At 46.8% G+C, this 18,423-nt stretch overlaps 1 long non-coding RNA gene across 1 annotated transcript; it reads right to left on the minus strand.

The window, feature by feature from the left end:
• Positions 1-585: 585 nt before the first annotated feature.
• On the minus strand, positions 586-17,942 carry LOC125154851 (uncharacterized). Its single transcript, XR_007147947.1, has 4 exons — positions 17,796-17,942; positions 15,211-15,382; positions 6,346-6,496; positions 586-646 (listed from the first exon to the last, which is right to left on the minus strand). It is a non-coding gene; the product is annotated as an uncharacterized LOC125154851 (long non-coding RNA).
• Positions 17,943-18,423: the final 481 nt, after the last annotated feature.

Below are 18,423 nucleotides of genomic sequence, written 5' to 3' on the forward strand. Positions count from 1 at the left end.
TCCAAGAATGCTGGGACTTGGCCTCCCTTCTGGTATCCCCAGTGCCCAAACGATGGCTGAGACAGGCTGGGGATTCAGCAAATACCCACCGAATGAACGAATGAACGGGAGACTAAAATACAAGGTACTGTCTGCCAACAGCAATCAAAGACACAAAGGATGAGAATCTCTAAGGGTGGGGAGGCCAACAAAAGAGAATTGATTGAAAAGGCCCGGATGTTTGCAAGGGAGGCAGAGGTCTGATTTAGATACGAGTTAGCCCGCAGGAGGGTGGACTCATGCAAGAAAAGGCAAGGCAATGGGGGACAGCAGGGGCGCTCGGGCAATGGGTGTCAATCCAGTTTGCCAGAAGGCAGAGTGTGTAGTCACAGGTGAACGTGCTGTGAAAGGCATTAAGCTTAAGCATCAGGGTTTAGCACCTGCACGGGCACTCCCAAGTCCCTAGCAAGGTGCTCACATGGTCACGTGTTTCCATGTGATTTGCACGAATAGGATGGTTCGCCCATTACCAGTTAAGGCCAATTCTCCTTCCGGTTGGTTGGCTTCTCTTCCATCTCACTTCCTTTTGCGTCAGGTGGCACTGGGATTTCTGTGGATGATTGTTGGGTCTAGCTAAAGGAAGCTGAGTTGGGAATGCATCAGGCAGCTGTGTAAATAAATATGTCCCACGTAAGCCACCAAATGTGTGGCTGTGTGTCCCAGCAGCGACGGAAAACGAACACACCCAGTGTTGGTGTCCCCACACTACAGGTGAGTGGCACACGTCTTTGCACCTGCTGTCCTCTATGCTGAGTGGGGTGTATTTAAGCAGTTCACAGTCACTTCCTCTACAGTTAAGTAATTGCCAGCTATCTTCATGCAGGAATAGTTTCCAGGAATCCTCTCACTACCCACTGGGCCAATTCACCTGGAATTATGACTTAAAGACACGTCACGATATGAATCTACCCCCGAGGATGTGAGTAACGGAGTAGAAACAAGCTCTGAAGTGCACGAGCCAGAAGCTGGTCTGTGGAAAATTACTCCAAACCTTTGAGCCCATATATGAAAGAAACCTGATGGCAATTTTCCAAATTTAACATTTCTAGAATTTCATATGATGTTACCAATACAAAGTTGTAAGGCTGAAAGAGAAGTTTATAAGTTATCAAGAATAGGAAAACAGGGGTGCTTGGGTGGCTCAGTCGGTTAAGCGTCCCACTTCGGCTCAGGTCATGATCTCACAGTTCGTGGGTTCAAGCCCTGTGTCGGGCTCTGTGCTGACAGCTCAGAGCCTGGAGCCTGCTTCGGACTCTGTGTCTCCCTCTCTCTCTGCCCCTCCCCGCTCAGGCTATGTCTCTCTCTTTGAAAACATAAAATGAAAATTAAAAAAAAAAAAAGAATAGAAAAACAAATTCAATCAGTCAACACGCTATAGGAAAGATGGAAGGATCGTTCCATGTTCTCTAGAAAGTGGTATTTTAAAGTCATTGCTGGACGTAGAGGCAAAGAGGAAGAAAAAGAGAGGCATATTGGCACTGATGGCTGTGGACGTCAACGGCAGAGAGGCAACAGTCAAAGACAGAGGAAGGGGAGTGCTCCCCCAAACCAGAGGGCCGGACAGAACCTCGGGAAGGGGCCAGAAGAACCTTGAGGGTAACCCTCATGCAGGCAGAGAAAAGGAACTGGCGGTGTGAACCAGCCGTGCTTTGCCAGCCATTGCGCTAAGGGCTGGATGCTGGTGTTTGAGTCTCCAACAGCCTTACCACGTAAGCGCGTGTGTCTTCCCCACAGACACACACCTGAAGCTCAGAAGAGGGAGGATTGCATCCAAGTCTATTCAGCTCTGAAACCCACCACAGGATGAGCGAGACCACCAAGAAGTGGGGCTGCGACGAGGAAGCCGGTAGAGGATAGACATGGAAAGAAGGCAAGTGATGGCCAACGCTTAGACATCTTTTAGAGCCAGAGATGGGGAACCCAGATGCCTGCAGGGGCTGGGCAGTCGGCAAGCGATGGAGAGGTGTTTGCAACACAAAACTCACAAGCTAATCTTTACTTACATGAACTAATTTATACTGCCTTTTTTTGTTTTTTTAACACACAAGGCTTCCTTGGCCATGCTTTCATTTTCCTTGATACAAGAGCAATTTCTTGACTGTCAAGGAACAAGACTATGTATGTGCAATGATCCCAGGCTGTGGGTTCTTGGTCTCAGTGCTGGGGATGGGTGGGGACGGTGGCAAATTGGAGAATTACTCACACTACCCAGTTCCAGGCCATGATGCCAGGTGGAAATGACCCAGGATCGTCAGATCTGATTTTCCAATGGAAGCCAAAAAGACAGATTTTCATGTGAACTCTTAATTTCTAAATGTTGTCAATGAATTTTTTTTTTTAGAATAATGTGTAGCCCACAAGATGCATCTGTGAGTCAGATATGAAACCATGTTTGATCCAGAATGAATGAGGTTGGTGAAAATAATAACAGAGACAATGATGATAAACTTGTGAATATTTAATGTGCCAAGAACTGTTCTTACCCGAATGAAATTTAAGCTTCTACCACAACCCTGTAAAGTTCGATATTATTATTCCTTTTTTATATATGGGGAAACTGAGGCTCAGAGAGCTCATGTTCATGTACCCAGGAAGCGTGGAGCCAGGATTTATACCACACAGACTGACTTCAGAACCTGGGTTCTTCATCCCCAAAGCTGGTTTAGAGAAGACCTCTGATTTTACACCCAGGAACAGCGTTATCCCAGGGACTGAGGCAGAGCTTATGAGGCATGTGGTTTTCTGAAACTATTTACATTTTTTTTACCTGGGTGCAAGAGTGTGTTTTCATTGGAAGGGAAGACCAAAGCTTCCATAAAGCTCTCAAAGAGACTCTAGAAAGGACGGAGTGACTGATTTAGGATCATGAGTAACTTTGCTTCAGACAAGCCAGTCCCATAGACTAAGGGGCAGAAGCTGAATGGCCAGGGGTTAAAGAGATAGCAAGCTATACACAGTGGGGGTCAGCCCTTTCTAGAATACTGGCAGTGAAGAAAGAGAAAACAGGGGTAAGAGAAGTTTCTACAGATAAGAGAGATCTGGGCATTTCGTCTGCTGGAGAAGGAGGCGAGGGAGAAGGAAAGAATGAAGCATTTGTGGTTTTTACAGAGCAAGGACACTTTGAAAAGGGCCATGCCTTGGCTCCCAAGCACGAGGGTCCCAAGAAGTCGGACAAGTCGAACTAAACCACGGTTTCACAAAATGGGAGTAGCTTCTCTCCTATGCTCTGCCCCACTCCAACCCAGGAGTGAAGCCTGAGAACTTCCTTACCCATCCACCTCTTTCCTGCTCTCCCTTTCTTCGTGCCGCAAAGCCGGGGTCAGGGCGCCCCCAAGGATCTGCTAGTGTGTGTCTCTTACACACCCACCCAGCTTCGACTTCCCTGCAGCAAAGGGGACAGTGTGCGTCTCTTTGCATTCTCCAAGAAAAAACAGCCCCATCCGCCTGCTTGCCATGTTCTGTTCTGGCCTCGTTATCACTCAGATTTGTTTGAACGATCACTCCAGATTCATTTCTCCCCAGTAGGTGAGACAGGTTTTAAAAAACATGAACTATGATAAATAGATGAATTTAAAAGGACAAGAGACGATGAGTGAATGCCACCTACAGAATGTTTGTGTCCCCTCAATATTCATATGCTGAAACCTAATCCCCAGTGTGATGGTATTGGTGGGGGGGGGGGGAGGGCTTTTGGAGGTGATTAGTTCATGAGAGTGGTACTCTCATGAATGGGATTAGTGCCCTTATAAAAGACACCCTGGAGGGGCACCTGGGTGGCTCAGTCGGTTAAGCGTCCGACTTCGGCTCAGGTCGTGATCTTGCAGTTCATGGGTTTGAGCCCCGTGTCAGGCTCTGTGCTGACAGCTCAGAGCCCGGAGCCTGCTTTGGATTCTGTGTTTCCCTCTCTCTCTGCCCCTCCCCCACTCATGCTCTGTCTCTCTCCATCTCTCAAAAATGAATAAACATTTAAAAAGATTGAAAAAAAAAAAAGACATCCTGGAGAACTCCTTCACCCCTTCTGCCATGTGAAGACACAGTGAGAAGACAGCTGTCTATTAATCAGGAAGTGGGTCCTCACCAGACACTCCACCTGCCAGGCACCTTGGTCTCAGACTTCCCTGTCTCTGAAACTATGGGAAATAAATGCCTGCTGTTTAAGCCCCCCAGACTGTGATAGTTTTGTTACAGCAGCTTGAATGGACTAAGACAGTGGATAACTCGGGACAGGAGTCAGCACTGGCTTCTCTGAGGATGCTGCTTTTGACGTGACTCATGAAGACCAAATCAAAGTTAACTAGGGGAAAAGGCGCAAGGGTGGTGGTTGGGCAGCAAAGGGCAATTTCAGGCAGGGCGAACTGCACTGTGAATGGAGAAATAATGCTCTCGGATGGGGGAGGAGTAGTCAATGACAACCACGCACCATCACAGCTGCAGACACCAGGTCCCACACAGGAGGAAGGCTCCTGGGGAGGGTGGGTCAGTGGCCTCAGGGATGAATGAGCAGAATTAGGAAGTTTAGTGTACAACGTCTGGTGCTTTTGATCGTACCTCTTACATACAATTCTTAGGTTTGGGAAATTTCCCGAGATTCTCCTCTCTTCAAGGCGGAGACGAGAAGCTCCGTTTACTAGACTCCTTTGCAGCAAAGACATAGGTGTTGTTTCTGGCTCTGCACCCTCTAAGCCCAATGACCTGGTCCTGCTGGGGCTCCTGCGAGTTGCCTAACACCATCTAACATTTTCCCTTTCTTTTCAAAGTAACTGAAATGGATTCTGTTGTTCTCAACCGAGAACCCTGACAAAGGCAGGAAGGATGACTAAGTAATTAGAGGAAAAAGGGAGCGACAGAGCTTAGGCACAGGGGCGCAAAACAGTACGATGTGGCAAGGGAGCATAATAGGTTAGGATGCAAATTTTCCCCAAGTCTGAGAAGGACACATCTTCAGCTCGGGAGAAAACAAGCTCAGGACAGCTCTGGGCTGCTGCTATTACCCGCAGCACGTTGGGTATCTGCTGTTCCATACAGTATTGGGAGTATTGGGGACACACAGCAAGGCTGTGGAGAGGGGAACATTGGGTTCAGTTGACAGAGTATCTTGTTCTTGAAGTCAGGGTATTACCTGCATCTCCTCAAACCCTTTAACCCCTTGCCACAGTATGGAAGTACATGCTCCCGGGAATCAGAAGCCCTAGGCTGGAGACCACGAACTGTTAATTGGGTGACCTTGAGCACAAGGTCACTTCCATTCTCTGATCCTCAGTTTCCACATCTGTGAAGTTGGGTAACACGTGGTTATATGACACGGGACCCACGCAAATGGTTTGTCAACTATGAAGTGCTGAGTAAACGTGATGGATGATTCTCACCGCGTTTGGGGTACCAAACAGAAGCAAAATACAAATGGAAGGTAAGATTGATGATTTCAGTGGGGGCCGCATGGGGCCCAAGGCCGTGGGTTGTAAGTCATCAACATCAAGAAAGAAACGGCTCTTGGGGCGCCTGGGTGGCGCAGTCGGTTAGGCGTCCGACTTCAGCCAGGTCACGATCTCGCGGTCCGTGAGTTCGAGCCCCGCGTCGGGCTCTGGGCTGATGGCTCAGAGCCTGGAGCCTGTTTCCGATTCTGTGTCTCCCTCTCTCTCTGCCCCTCCCCCGTTCATGCTCTGTCTCTCTCTGTCCCAAAAATAAAAATAAACGTTGAAAAAAAAAATTTAAAAAAAAAAAAAAAGAAAGAAAGAAACGGCTCTTGAGGAAGATGTTAAGATTATCTGTAGTCAGCCAGGACTCTTGTGGTTGCGAGGGACACTAGCCTCATGCCAAAGTGGCTTCAGAAAACAAACACAACTTTCATGTCAAAGAGCTTGATTCAGGCCCAGTTGGATACAAGGACTCAAGCAACAAAATCACACCTCCAACTCCATCTTGTGTTACATTTTTGTTGATCATCCTCAGACAAATTCTTTCTTTCTTTCTTTTTTAAGGTTTATTTATTTATTTTTAGAGACAGCAGGCACGTGAGCAAGCCCGAGCAGGGGACACCCTCAGCGCAGACGCCAGTGGGGGCTCAACCCACAAACCACGAAGTTGGGACCTGAGCCAAAATCAAGGGCCAGACGCTTAACCCACTGAGCCACCCAGGCGCCCCAAATTCTCTGTTTCTGCTACCAAGAAGCTGGCTGCCAAGAAGCAGGCAGCTGCTACAGCCCTGATAGTCTCTGATCTATTTGAAAGGAACACAACCGCAATCTTGAAATTTCTATAAAACCTTTTCCGCATCTTATTTGCCCCAACTAAATGATGTACTCTTACCTGAGCCGGTAACTTGGCAGGAATGCGATGATCTCATTGGCCAATGCTCAATCACATGATCACATCCGGAGCCAATCAAAATACTTCACTTCAAAACCTCAGGGTGGGGTGGTTTAGCGCAGGTAGAAGTCGCTCCAACAACCACAAACACCTACAGCGGGTAGTTACTGATTGTGAGTATTTACCATGCTTTGAAGAATCTACATGGAACCATCTAAAAACGAATCATGCTTAAAAATGCCGCAAACACTCCAAGCTTAAAAATGCTGGGAGGAACCTTATTCCAGGGACTTCTATGAATTATTGGTCATGAGGGTGATTTGAATGCTGCCCTCTGAACAGCGCTTTAACATCTTATGACTCTTCTAACTTTCTACGGAGCTCCCACATTTGTTCCTTTATTTGATCTAAATTTAACCATACTCCTAGGAGTCAGAGAAGTTAAGTCACTTGCTTAAAGTCACACAGCCAACCCTGATTTCCTGCCTCCCGGCTTGTAAGTTGTCCGCTCTTGATCCTGGGGTACTAGCAAGAGACAGTATGGGCAAGTTAGGGGAGAGAGCGGGGACGCAGGCGTTTAGGCATGAAGGGTAAACCAGACAGACTCGGTCTCTGTGTGCATAAGCACAAAGCGTCGTGTGGACACAGACAAGAAACCAGACTCTGATTGTTCCCTGTGCTAATGACACAGGTGAGCCCAGAGCCCCCTGGGAGCTCCCGCGGATTCTGCTGGCGACACTGCTTTTCAAGTGAAGACAAGGAGTGAGGGAGTGTGCATCTTTAAGGATCACATAACCTCTATTTTAATTATTAACTTGCTGCATTATTAACTGACCAGCTGTGGGTGGCAGAGAACCAAGGGTCAGAACTCTACGGCAACAATTCGTTCCTGGTGGAGCCCCCAGGCCAGCAGTTCTGAAACCTTCTTAGGGCACATTAAGCACCTGATGAATGATGGCAAACTTCCCTCCAGAAAAAGGCACGACTGGTCTGCAATTTCAGGACTCAGCTCAACCTACTTCCTCCCCATGTCCTGAGGGGCTACCCACACCAGGCCTAATGTCCCCAGGTCCCCTAGCCTTCCTTGGTCTCTTTCCAAATAATAACCCCACCCCCACCCTCACCCCTCCCACTGCCTGCCATGGGCAGCCTTGGGGAAAAGAGGAAGGTGAAGAGATTAGGAGGTGGGACTTAACAGCACAAACCTCAACCATTTGGAGAAGAGAGAAAAATAAAGTTCTCTTCCAGAAGGCACTGGCCAAACTTCCTCTATACATGGATATCCCTACAGCACGCGCACATCTGTTCAGTCCAAAACTTCAAACATATGGATGGCACCTTCAAGCCTTTTGGTTCGTTCCTCCCACACTGTGACAATTTTTCCTCAAGACCAATACACCTGAAGTTAAAATTTTCTTTTAAAAGAGGACTTTCGGGGCGCCTGGGTGGCGCAGTCGGTTAAGCGTCTGACTTCAGCCAGGTCACGATCTCGCGGTCCGTGAGTTCGAGCCCCGCGTCGGGCTCTGGGCTGATGGCTCAGAGCCTGGAGCCTGGAGCCTGTTTCTGATTCTGTGTCTCCCTCTCTCTCTGCCCCTCCCCCGTTCATGCTCTGTCTCTCTCTGTCCCAAAAATAAATAAACGTTGAAAAAAAAATAAAAAAATAAAAGAGGACTTTCTTTTAAAGTGGAGAGCCACGATGATTATTTGAAAAAAAAATTAAACACTCAGAAAACAAAACAATGTTATTGAATCCTAACTAGCCTTGGTAACTGTGTTCTGAGCCCAGAGATGTTCTTTCCGATTAGATATATAGATGGGTAGGTTTTTAAAAGGGGGGCAGAGAGGGTGGGGAGAGGAATAGCATGTTGGACACACATTCACACCGAACTGCAACTTTTGATGTTATCAGATGGGTTGAAATGATTGCAAAGCCAACAATTTCCTCACCAAATGGTTCAGACTTAACTTCATGCCTCACCCAGTCGGGGAACACTGTGATTTATTTAACAGATATCTATTGAGTTACCTACTAAATGCTCTCGGGCATCGATGAATAATGGGGATGAAAGGAAAATACACATGTTTCCTGCCCTCCCAGACAGACAATTCCCTTGGTGGAGACAAACAACGAAATGGAAAAGAAAACAATTTCAAATTGGGTTGGGTACTACCTACAAAAACCCAACAGACCCAACAAGGGGTTACAAGAGAAGGTTGAAGAGGCATGAGATGTACGGGGGGGCGGTGGGGGGGGGGGGGGCTTCACAGACTGGAGCCAAGATCAGAAGGCAGTTTGGTCTTTGAGTGAGTGAGACCGGAGTTTCCAGTAGAAAACTCACGCTCAGGATCAGACTCTCAGGGAGTGGGAAAGTGGTTAGCAGCTGTAACTCGATATCCCAGGCATAATCTGAAGGACACTAGAGAGACCTGCTCTTTGCCCCTGATTCAATCGGAAAGCAAAGCAGATGTTGTCTTAATAGTTTTCCAGTCCAGTGGCCAAGAGAAAACAAAATATGTCATACATGTGGTTGTATTTAAAGGCAAGATTACAACACATGTCCAACAAACGTTGGTTGTTGCTGGAGCAAGAGATTCCATTTGTAATCACAGCTGAGTTAATCTAATTAACTGCAAATGAAGACAGTTTTCAAGTTCAGCCAAAATGGTCACAAGTACATGCTTTTTACAATGTTTTCCCCTCTTCTCTCCTTGAAGGGCCCCAACCTGCCATCCTGTTTTTAAATGCTGAAGTCCTAGTGACATGACTATTTGTTGTTTGGCTGGATCTCTGCAGAGACAAAGGCTCGATGCCCTAAAGAAGTTAGATCTTTTAAAATATAAATCAGTACAATGGCTTTTGATCGCAATTGATCAATATCCAGGCCCCAAAATGGAGATTGCACAATCTACCATCAGACTCGCTACACCCATAGAGGTCGATGCTCCACGCCAAGCCCCCTCAGCCTTGCCTAAGAACCCAGGCTCCCACCCTACCAGCCAAGCCCTCTGCGTTTCCCTTAGATGGTTCTGGATAGGAGCGTAAGAAAAATCCCAGGCTTAACACTGGCCTCTTAAGTGCTGGCGCTTCTTAGGGCAGTCAGTGATGTGGGGTGGCCAGGATGAAAGGCTGACTTTAGCTCTGCTTTGGGGGCCTCTTGAATCATCTATGTTGGGAAGCTGGATGTCCTGGGGGAGGATAATGGATTAAGATCATTCCATTTGAAAGAGTTCACTCAGATACAAGCAAAAAGATAGATGATGACACCATTAGGTTTACAAACCACAGAGCATTTGCTCCCCCATCCCATACAGGATGAAAGCTCTAGGGCCATTACATGTTAGGCTCCCTGAAGCAGAAGGGTTAGGATCTGGGGCTTTTGACTCAGGCAGCCCCGGGTTCAAATTCCAGCTCTATCATTAAATATGTCAAAATGCAGATAAGCCATGCAACCTCTGAGCTTCACTTTCCTCATCTGTGAAAAGGGCATGACACCACTTGCCTGGAGTTGCTTGGAAAATGGGAAATGATGCATATGGAACTGCCAAGATAATGCCATGCACAATGTCAACGGCACGTAGTTTACATCTGCATTCAGCAACAGTACCTTCCCTCTGCCACTCTGCGCGTTCGCCAGATCCCCCCTCCTGCCTCTCTTCTCTGGTTTTCTCATACGGCTGCCCCAACTGTAAGCAATCCCTATGATGTCATCCAACCCTGGTCGTTCAACTTCTTCCTTAGGTCACACATTTCTCAGGGGCAACTCTGGGTGACAGCCATCAATACAAGCTGCGGCCAAGGAAGGCGCTCCATCCTTATGAATGGCGATTCCCAAGTGTGCTCTGTGTCAACAGTAACTAAGGCCTGTGAGCATTCCTTGGGAGATGGAACAAAATGGAATTCTGTGGTCATATCAGTTTGGGAAATGCTCAGAGATTCATAGGACACATTCATATATTAAAGGCTCTGAGGAATCTTACCATGAATAACCCCACTTAGCTTTGTTTGCTTTACCCTTCCCACTTTATCTGATTTACTGGTGTCCTGCTATCCGTGGTTCCTTCTTTAAGCGCTTTCCTTTACACCCTTTTTAGTATGAACTAAATAATCCCCCTTCGCAAATAGAGAAATAGGGTTCAGAAAGGTTAAATGGTTAGCACATCCTGATCCAGTGGGTAGTACCAGAAACACCTGCTCCCTCTTTGAGTCCAGGGCTCTTTTCTCTACATTTGGAAGAAATAGCTTAATAAATCCCTTTCTGCCAAACAATCCCAGAATCTATAAATCACTGGATGGGCTCACAGGATTGCATTGCCTGACAATTTCATCTTCGTAGCAAGGAGAAAACCATAGAGGGAGAGTGATTTGTCCAGAATTAGGGGTGGCAGAGTTGAAAGTGGCACCCAACCTACTAATCTCCAGGCTCAGCTGCCTTTACCTTACGCCTGGGGTTCATGGGTCTGGCTCAAACTCCTCAGCCATCTTCTTCAATTACATCTTCCCTCTCTCCAAGGCTAGATCAGTGCTGCCCGATAGACCCTTCTGAAAGAGGGTGGAAACGTCTATAGCCGTGGCATCCCTTCCGATAAACACTAACCACATGTAGCTGTTGATCACTACAGATGAATCTAGTGCAAATGAGAAACTAAACTTTTCATGCCATTTCATTTTGAAAAGAAAATTTTTTTTAATGTTTATTTATCTTTGAGAGAGAGACAAAGTGCGAGCGGGGTAGGGGCAGAGAGAGAAGGAGACACAGAATCTGAAGCAGGCTCCAAGCTCTGAGTTGTCAGCACAGAGAGTGATGCGGGGCTCAAACTCATGGACAGTGAGATCACGACCAGAGCCGAAGTCAGACACTCAACCAACTAAGCCACCCAAGCGCCCCTCATGCCATTTCATTTTAATGAATATACATTAAAATAGCTGCATGTGACCAGCCACCATATCAGACAGGGTAACTCTGAAGACCAGAAAGCATATTGATTCTACAGACCCACGGATGCAATTATCACAGAAGCAGAAGATCCTTGTAATAACAATGGAGTCTAAGCTGCCTAGACCTTGTTAGGGGCTGCATTCAGTTTCATTTAATGATAGAGCACAACCTATCCCAAAAGATGCATTTGCTCAACCAATTTCCTCCTTTCCTTGGCAACATCTTACCCATCATTCTAATCTAGGCTCAAATTCACCCTCTTTCAGGAAGCTTTTGCTGATCTACCTCCCTCCCACCAAGCACAGCGAAGAGATTCTTCCATGGAACTCCCACTGTCCTATAATTGTCCCCAGCGGGATGAAAAGGAAGACAGTTTTTGTGTTGGTTTTGAAACTGGATGAGAGGGGAGAGAGTTTGCCTGGGGGGCGGGAGTTGTGGCAGGCACATTTGGGGAGTGGTGTGGGAGAGATAAGGAAGATGTACCTAAAAGAGATGGGTAATGCGTGACTTAAGCTTTTCCAGCTACCCTAAGAAATCTTCAGTAAAAGTAGGTATTACAATCTATAGTGACACGTGGATCAATCTCACAAGGTTGAGAGGGAAAAGGAAATCACATGCTTCACAAACAAAACACCCAATATATTAGGAATAAGAGGGGATTTTCTCAACCAGATTAAGGTCATCTATGAAAAGCCCAGAGCTGACATCATACATGATGGTGAAAGACTGAAGATCAGTCTTCAGTCCCCCTAAGATCAGTAACAAGACAAGGATGCCTACTCTTGCCACATCTATTCAATATTACTAAAGATTCTATCCCAGACAATTAGGCAAGAAAAAAAAAAAAAAGCCATCCAGATCGGAATGGGAGAAGTAAAACTATCCTCATTTCCAGATAAGGTAATCTTGTACATAGAATATGCTAATGAGTCCACCCAAATACATTAGAACTTCTAAATAAATTCAGAAGTGTTGCAGAATATGAGATCAATACACAAAAAGTAGCTGTATTTCTTCTACATATTGACAATGAGCAAATTAAGAATGAAGTTAAGAAAACAATTTTATTACCACAACATCAAAAAGAATAAATACTGAGGAGTAAGTCTAACCAAAGAAACACAAGACTTTTGAACTGGAAACTACAAAATTACAGAAGACCCAAATAAATGGAAAGACATCCATGTTCATAGATTGCAAGATTTAATACTGTTAAGATGGCAACACTCCTTGAATTGACCTACAGATTCAATGAAATCCGTATCAAAATACCAGAAACTTTTTTGCGGAAATTGACAAGCTGATCCTAAACTTCATATGGAAATTCAAGGACCTGAAATAGTAAAATAATCGTGAAAAAAAAAAGAACAAAGTTGGAGGACTCACACTTCCTGATATCAAAAGTTACTACAAAGCGGCAGTAACAGGAAAATGTGGAACTGGTACAAGAATAGACACATAGACCAACCAATAGAATAGAATTGAGAATGTAGAAATAAACCCTCACAATTTATGGTCAATTGATTTTTGACAAGGGACCCAAGACAATTCGTTCTACAAGTGGTAGTGGGACAACTGGATAGCCACATTTGAGAGAATGAATGTGGACCCTTTACTCACATCATAAATAAATTAATTCCAAATGGATCAAAGACTAAATTTAAAAGCTAAGCTTATAAAGCTCTCAGAAGAAAACAGAGGGGTTGAGGTACCTGGGCAGCTTAGTTGGTTATGTGTCCAACTCTTGATTTTGGCTCAGGTCATGATCTAATGGTTCATGGGATCGAGCCCTGAATTGGGCTTTGCGCTGACAATAAGGAGCCTGTTTGGGATTCTCTCTCTCTCTCCCCCTCTTCCTCTGCCCCTCCCCAGCTCATGCAAGTGTGTGTACTTTCTCTCCCTCAAAAGAAATAAAGACACATTTAAAAAGGAGAAGAAAACATAGGGGTAAATGTTCACGACCTTGGATTAGGCAATAGGGTCTCAGATATAACAACCAAAGCACAAGCAACAACATCAATGAAAAAAAATGGATAAGTTGGACCTTATCAAAATGAAAAACTAGTGAAGATAATCCACAGAATGGGAAAAATCATATATCTGCTAAAGGACTTTTATCTAGAATATACAAAGAACTATTACAACTCAATTATTTTTGTTTAATATTTTTTAATGTTTATTTATTTTTTTGAGAGAGAGAGAGAGAGAGAAAGAGAGAGACCAAGCAGGGGAGGGACAGAGAGAGAAGGAGACAGAGAATCTGAAGCAAGCTCTAGGCTCTGAGCTGTCAGCACAGAGCCTGACGTGGGGCTTGAATTCACAGACTGTGGGATCATGACCTGAGCTGAAGTCGGATGCTTAATCAACTGAGCCACCCAGGTACCCCACAAATCAATTATGAAAAGACAAATAACCCAATTAAAAAACAGACAAAGGATCTGGATAGACATTTCTCCAAAGAAGATAAACAAATGGCCAATAAACACATGAAGAGATATTGACCATCGTTAACTAAGGAAATGCGAACCAAAACCACAATGAGATACCACCTCATACCCCTGAGGGCAGTCAGAATAAAAAAGATAAGATAATAACAGGTATTGGTGAGGGTTCAGAGAAATAGGAACCCTCACATGTTGTGGTGGAAATGCAAAGTATTGCAGCTGCGTTTGAAAACAATTTGGCAGTTTCTCAAAAAGCTAGGCCTAGAGTTCCCCCATGACTCAGCAATTCCACTCCTAGGTATATAGAAGAGAAAAAGAACATGTCCACACAAAAACTTCTACATGAATGTTCAGAGCAGCATTATTCATAATAGCTAAAAAGTGGAAACCACCCAAAAGTCTTATGAGCTGAAATCCGAGTAAGTAAAATGTGGTACAGTAGATACCCCTCATCTGCGGGATAGGTTCCAAGACCCCCAGGAGATGCCTGAAACTGAGGATAGTCCCGAAGTCTCTAGACGTTATATAGTTTTTCCTATACATACATACCTATGATAAAGTATACATTTATACTAAATTTATAAATTAGGCCGAGTAAGAGTTTAACAATGATAACTAATAATAAACTAGGATAATTATAACAATATACTGTACTAAAAGGTAGGTGAATGTAGTCTCTTTCTCTCTAAATGTCTCTTTTTTGTGTCTCTCTTTTTTTTAAACGTTTACTTATTTTGAGAGAGACAGAGCATGAGCAGGGGAGAGGGCAGAAAGAGAGGGAGAGAGAGAATCCTAAGCAGGCTCCATGCTTAACATGGAGGCCGACATGGGGCTCGATCCCAAGACTGAGGTCACAACTTGAGCCGACATCAAGTTGGACACTCAACTGACTGAGCCACCCACACGCCCCTGTATCCCTCTCTTTGTTTTTTAATTGAAATATAGTTGACACGCAATGTCAACTGTATGCCTATTAGTTTCAGGCATACGACACGCTGATTTGACAACTCTGTACTTCATGCTGTGTTCACCCCAAGTGTGGGTACCATTCGTCACCATTCAACACCATTATAGTGTCATTGATTATCTTCCTTATGCGGTACCTTTAATCTCTGTGCCTTGTCCATTCCACCCCATACCTTCACCCATTTCTCACTCCCCTTCACTTATTTTGCCCATCTAACCCCCCACCCCTCCCTTCTGGCAACCACCAGTTTGTTCTCTGTATTTATGCATGTATGTTTTTGCTTTTTGTTTGTTGTTTTTATTTTGTTTTTCAGATTCCACATATAAGGGAAATGATATGGTACATGTGTTTCTCTGTCTGACTTATCTCACTTTGCATAATGCCCTCTAGGCCCATCCACAGTGTCCCCCGTGGCAAGACTTCATTCTTTTTTATGGCTGAGAAGTATGCCATCATATCTATATACACACCACAACTTCTGTATCTCAAAATATCTGATTGATTGTCCTGCACTCACCCTTCTTCTTATGATGATGGGAGATGAGAAAATGCCTGCGTAATGAGATGAAGTGAGTCGGGTGAGTGATGGAGGCCCTGTGACGTAGCATGATGCTACCACTGACCTCCTGATGAGACTTCGGAAGGAGGGTCATCTGCTTCAGGACTTCATTCGACCATGGTCACCAAAACTGCGGAAGGCAAAACCACAGATGAGACGGGGCTACTGCATAACCGTACAATGAAATATTATTTGTCAATACGGAGGCAATAATACCACCTACTCCTCATAATTAGTGAAGACTAGATTCACAAGCCTCACCTGGTTCCTGGTTTCCCACCTGCTACTGGCAAGGCTTTTTGTCTGAGCTCACTCCCATCCCCCAAACCAGTCTTGCTAGGAGACCCCTGTCCTGTTGAATCCTTCACTCCTTTGCAGGACTCCTTTGATCGGCCAGCAATCAAAACTCATGGAATAGAATTGATTTTAAGAGCCCACACTTTCTGTGCCCCTGGGTGGTTCAGTCCGTTAAGCATCTGACTCTTTTTTTTTTAACGTTTATTTTTGAGAGAGAGAGAGAGAGAGAGAGAGAGAGACAGAGCGCGAGGGGGTAGGGAGCAGAGAGAGAGAGGGAGACCCAGAATTCGAAGCAGGCTCCAGGCTCCGAGCTGTCAGCACAGAGCCCGACGTGGAGCTCGAACTCACAAACCTCGAGGTCATGACCTGAGCCAAAGTCGGCCACTTAACCGACTGAGCCACCTGGGCCCCCTCCGACTCTGATCTTGGCTCAGGTCATGATCTCAGGGTTCGTGAGAGGTTCGCGGGATGGAGCCCTGCATTAGGCTCTGTGCTGATAGCACAGAGCCTGCTTGGAATTCTGTCTCTCCCCATCTCTCTCCCTCTGTCCTTCCCCCACGTCTCAAAATAAATAAAATAAACTTTAACAAAAAAGATCCCATACTCTGTTCCTCTCTTCCTCATGATTTTAAAAAGTTCTGTGAAGACAGCTCCCTTCACTACTCTTGAAACCAAGGAAATGTGTGAGTTGGCTCTGTCATTCTCCACGGGTCATTTTTGTATTCCCAGCTAGTGTTCACCAGTTCCTGGAGGCTGGCAGGGCAGGGCAGGGCAGCCCCAAGGGCAGAGGGAAGAGACTGGAGGTGCGTATATCTGTCTGTAGCTTTCCCCCATACAGCTGGGCGGGTTCGCTCAGCCGTTCTTGGAGACTGGAAGTTTGGACACCTCGGCCCTGGGCCCTTGGCAGGTGAAATCCAAGGGCACCCCAGCACCCCTGCCAATGGCAGCCCGGCACCTGGGGGAAAACCAGGAGACAGAGAGGGTCTGAGTCTGTGCTGGTAGCTGCCCAGGGTGGAAGAGGACTCCGGCTTCATGTCGGACCTGCTGGGGAATTGCTCCCACGGAGGAAATTCCAGTCACCGAACAGAACCTGGAAAGTGCGTTCTCCGAGCTTTGGGCTCTCACCTTCAGCCTCCGAGTGTCAGTCCCCCCTGCACGGCTGGCTAGTCCTCTGTTTCCTCTGGGACTTGGCTGGTTTCTTTTAGGGGAGCTGCAGTCCAGAGTCTGTGGCCAATGGAAAGGAAGCAGGGAGGTTGTGCCCCGGCCGGGGAGGGGAGAGCCTGGTTGCGGTACCTCCAAAGGGTCCAAGCAGGTCAGAGCACAGCCTCTGTTTACTCCATTTCCGATGACCTGCAGTTACCCCAGTGTGATCCCCTGGGGTCACAACCCAGCCTGGAGTGTGATGTGTCATTCCAGCTTCTCCCATGGTCCTTTGGGATGGCCTGTGGCCACATCTGTCCAGGGACTGACCCTTAGTAACCCGTGGTCTTTGCGGCCCAGGGTGGGCGTGGACACAATGGCCTGGGTGGCTTTGGGAACTAAGGGAAAAGTGATAGTCCATCTCCCCACTCCCCAGCATGTGTCTGGGGTCCAGCTGGCCCACTCTCCCACCCACTCAAATAAGGGTCCTCCGGAAGTTAGGGCCGGGGCCGCCATCGAGCCCTTGGGTTTCTCTGAAGGCCTTTGGGGAGCTGCAACGTGCTGCCCACAGCCACTGCCTTCTTCCTGTTCAGTCTGTCACTGAAGCCATTCGTCCAAAACTCAAATGGGACTGTGTCATAGGCCTGTTTGGAAACCCTACTTGGCTCCCCTCCAGGGACTGGAGGCCCACAGATGGGGTTTTGCTTGGCCTGCCTTGAGTTTTTTAAAAATCTCGAAGTTTTGCACGAAAGCTGACTTTCCTAGCTTCTCTTGAGACGTGGAGCCCTGATCCTGTGTGGCCACAGCTGGCTGCAGCTGAGCACAACACCTCTCCAGGCATGTGTTCCTCGGGGAACGGCTTCCACTCGTCCCCCTGGCCTTACAGCCAAGCCTCCCTTCCTCCTCACACGACCAGCTGGCACCCGCCCGCTTTTGAGTTTCCCACTCTCGTCTCAAGGCCAAGGCTCCCGTAGCACAGCTTGGGGGCAGTAGGTGACCTGACCTCTGTCTGCCTTTCCAGCCTTGTTCCTGCTCACCCCTCCACTCCCTCCCTCCCTCACCCCTACCTCTCGGCCCATGGGCCACGCCAGTCTCTGCCCGCTCACCAAACGAGCCAGATGTCGACACGGGTCCACACCTCGTGCAGTTGCTGGGATCTGCATCTGTATCCTCGGGCAGCAGACGTCTGCAGAGCACCTGCTATGCATCTCTGGGCTACGTACGGGGACGGAAGTATAAGACCCAGGGTATGAGTCTGGGTTCTCCACTGAAACAGACCCAATAGAATAGATGATCGATCGATTGATTGGTCAGTCGATAGACAGATACTAATCATAAGGCAATGGCTCATGTGATTATAGAGGCTGAGAAGTCCGAGATCTGTGGGAGGCAACCTGGAGCCTCAGGAGAGCTGATATTTCTAGTCTGAGTCTGCAGGGCTGAGTCTCAGGAGCGCCGATGGTGCAAGTTCAAGTCTGAGATTGAAGGCAGAAGACGGATGTCCCAGCTCTAAGACAGGCGGGCAGAGGGGAAGCATCCTTTCTTATTCAGCCTTTTGTCCCATCTGCTGTACTCAGTCTACCCAGGCACACGTTAATCACATCCAGAAACACCCTCACAGACTCCCCAGGTCCAACGCTGAACCAAATATCTGCGCGCTCTGAGGCGCCCTGCCATTCGGCCCTCCTTCTCCCGAAGCCTGCAGCTTAGCGAGGCACGCAGAGGGGCAGGAAA

The sequence above is a fragment of the Prionailurus viverrinus genome, chromosome E3 (assembly GCF_022837055.1).
Source record: "Prionailurus viverrinus isolate Anna chromosome E3, UM_Priviv_1.0, whole genome shotgun sequence".
In the NCBI taxonomy this organism is placed as follows: Eukaryota; Metazoa; Chordata; class Mammalia; order Carnivora; family Felidae; genus Prionailurus; species Prionailurus viverrinus.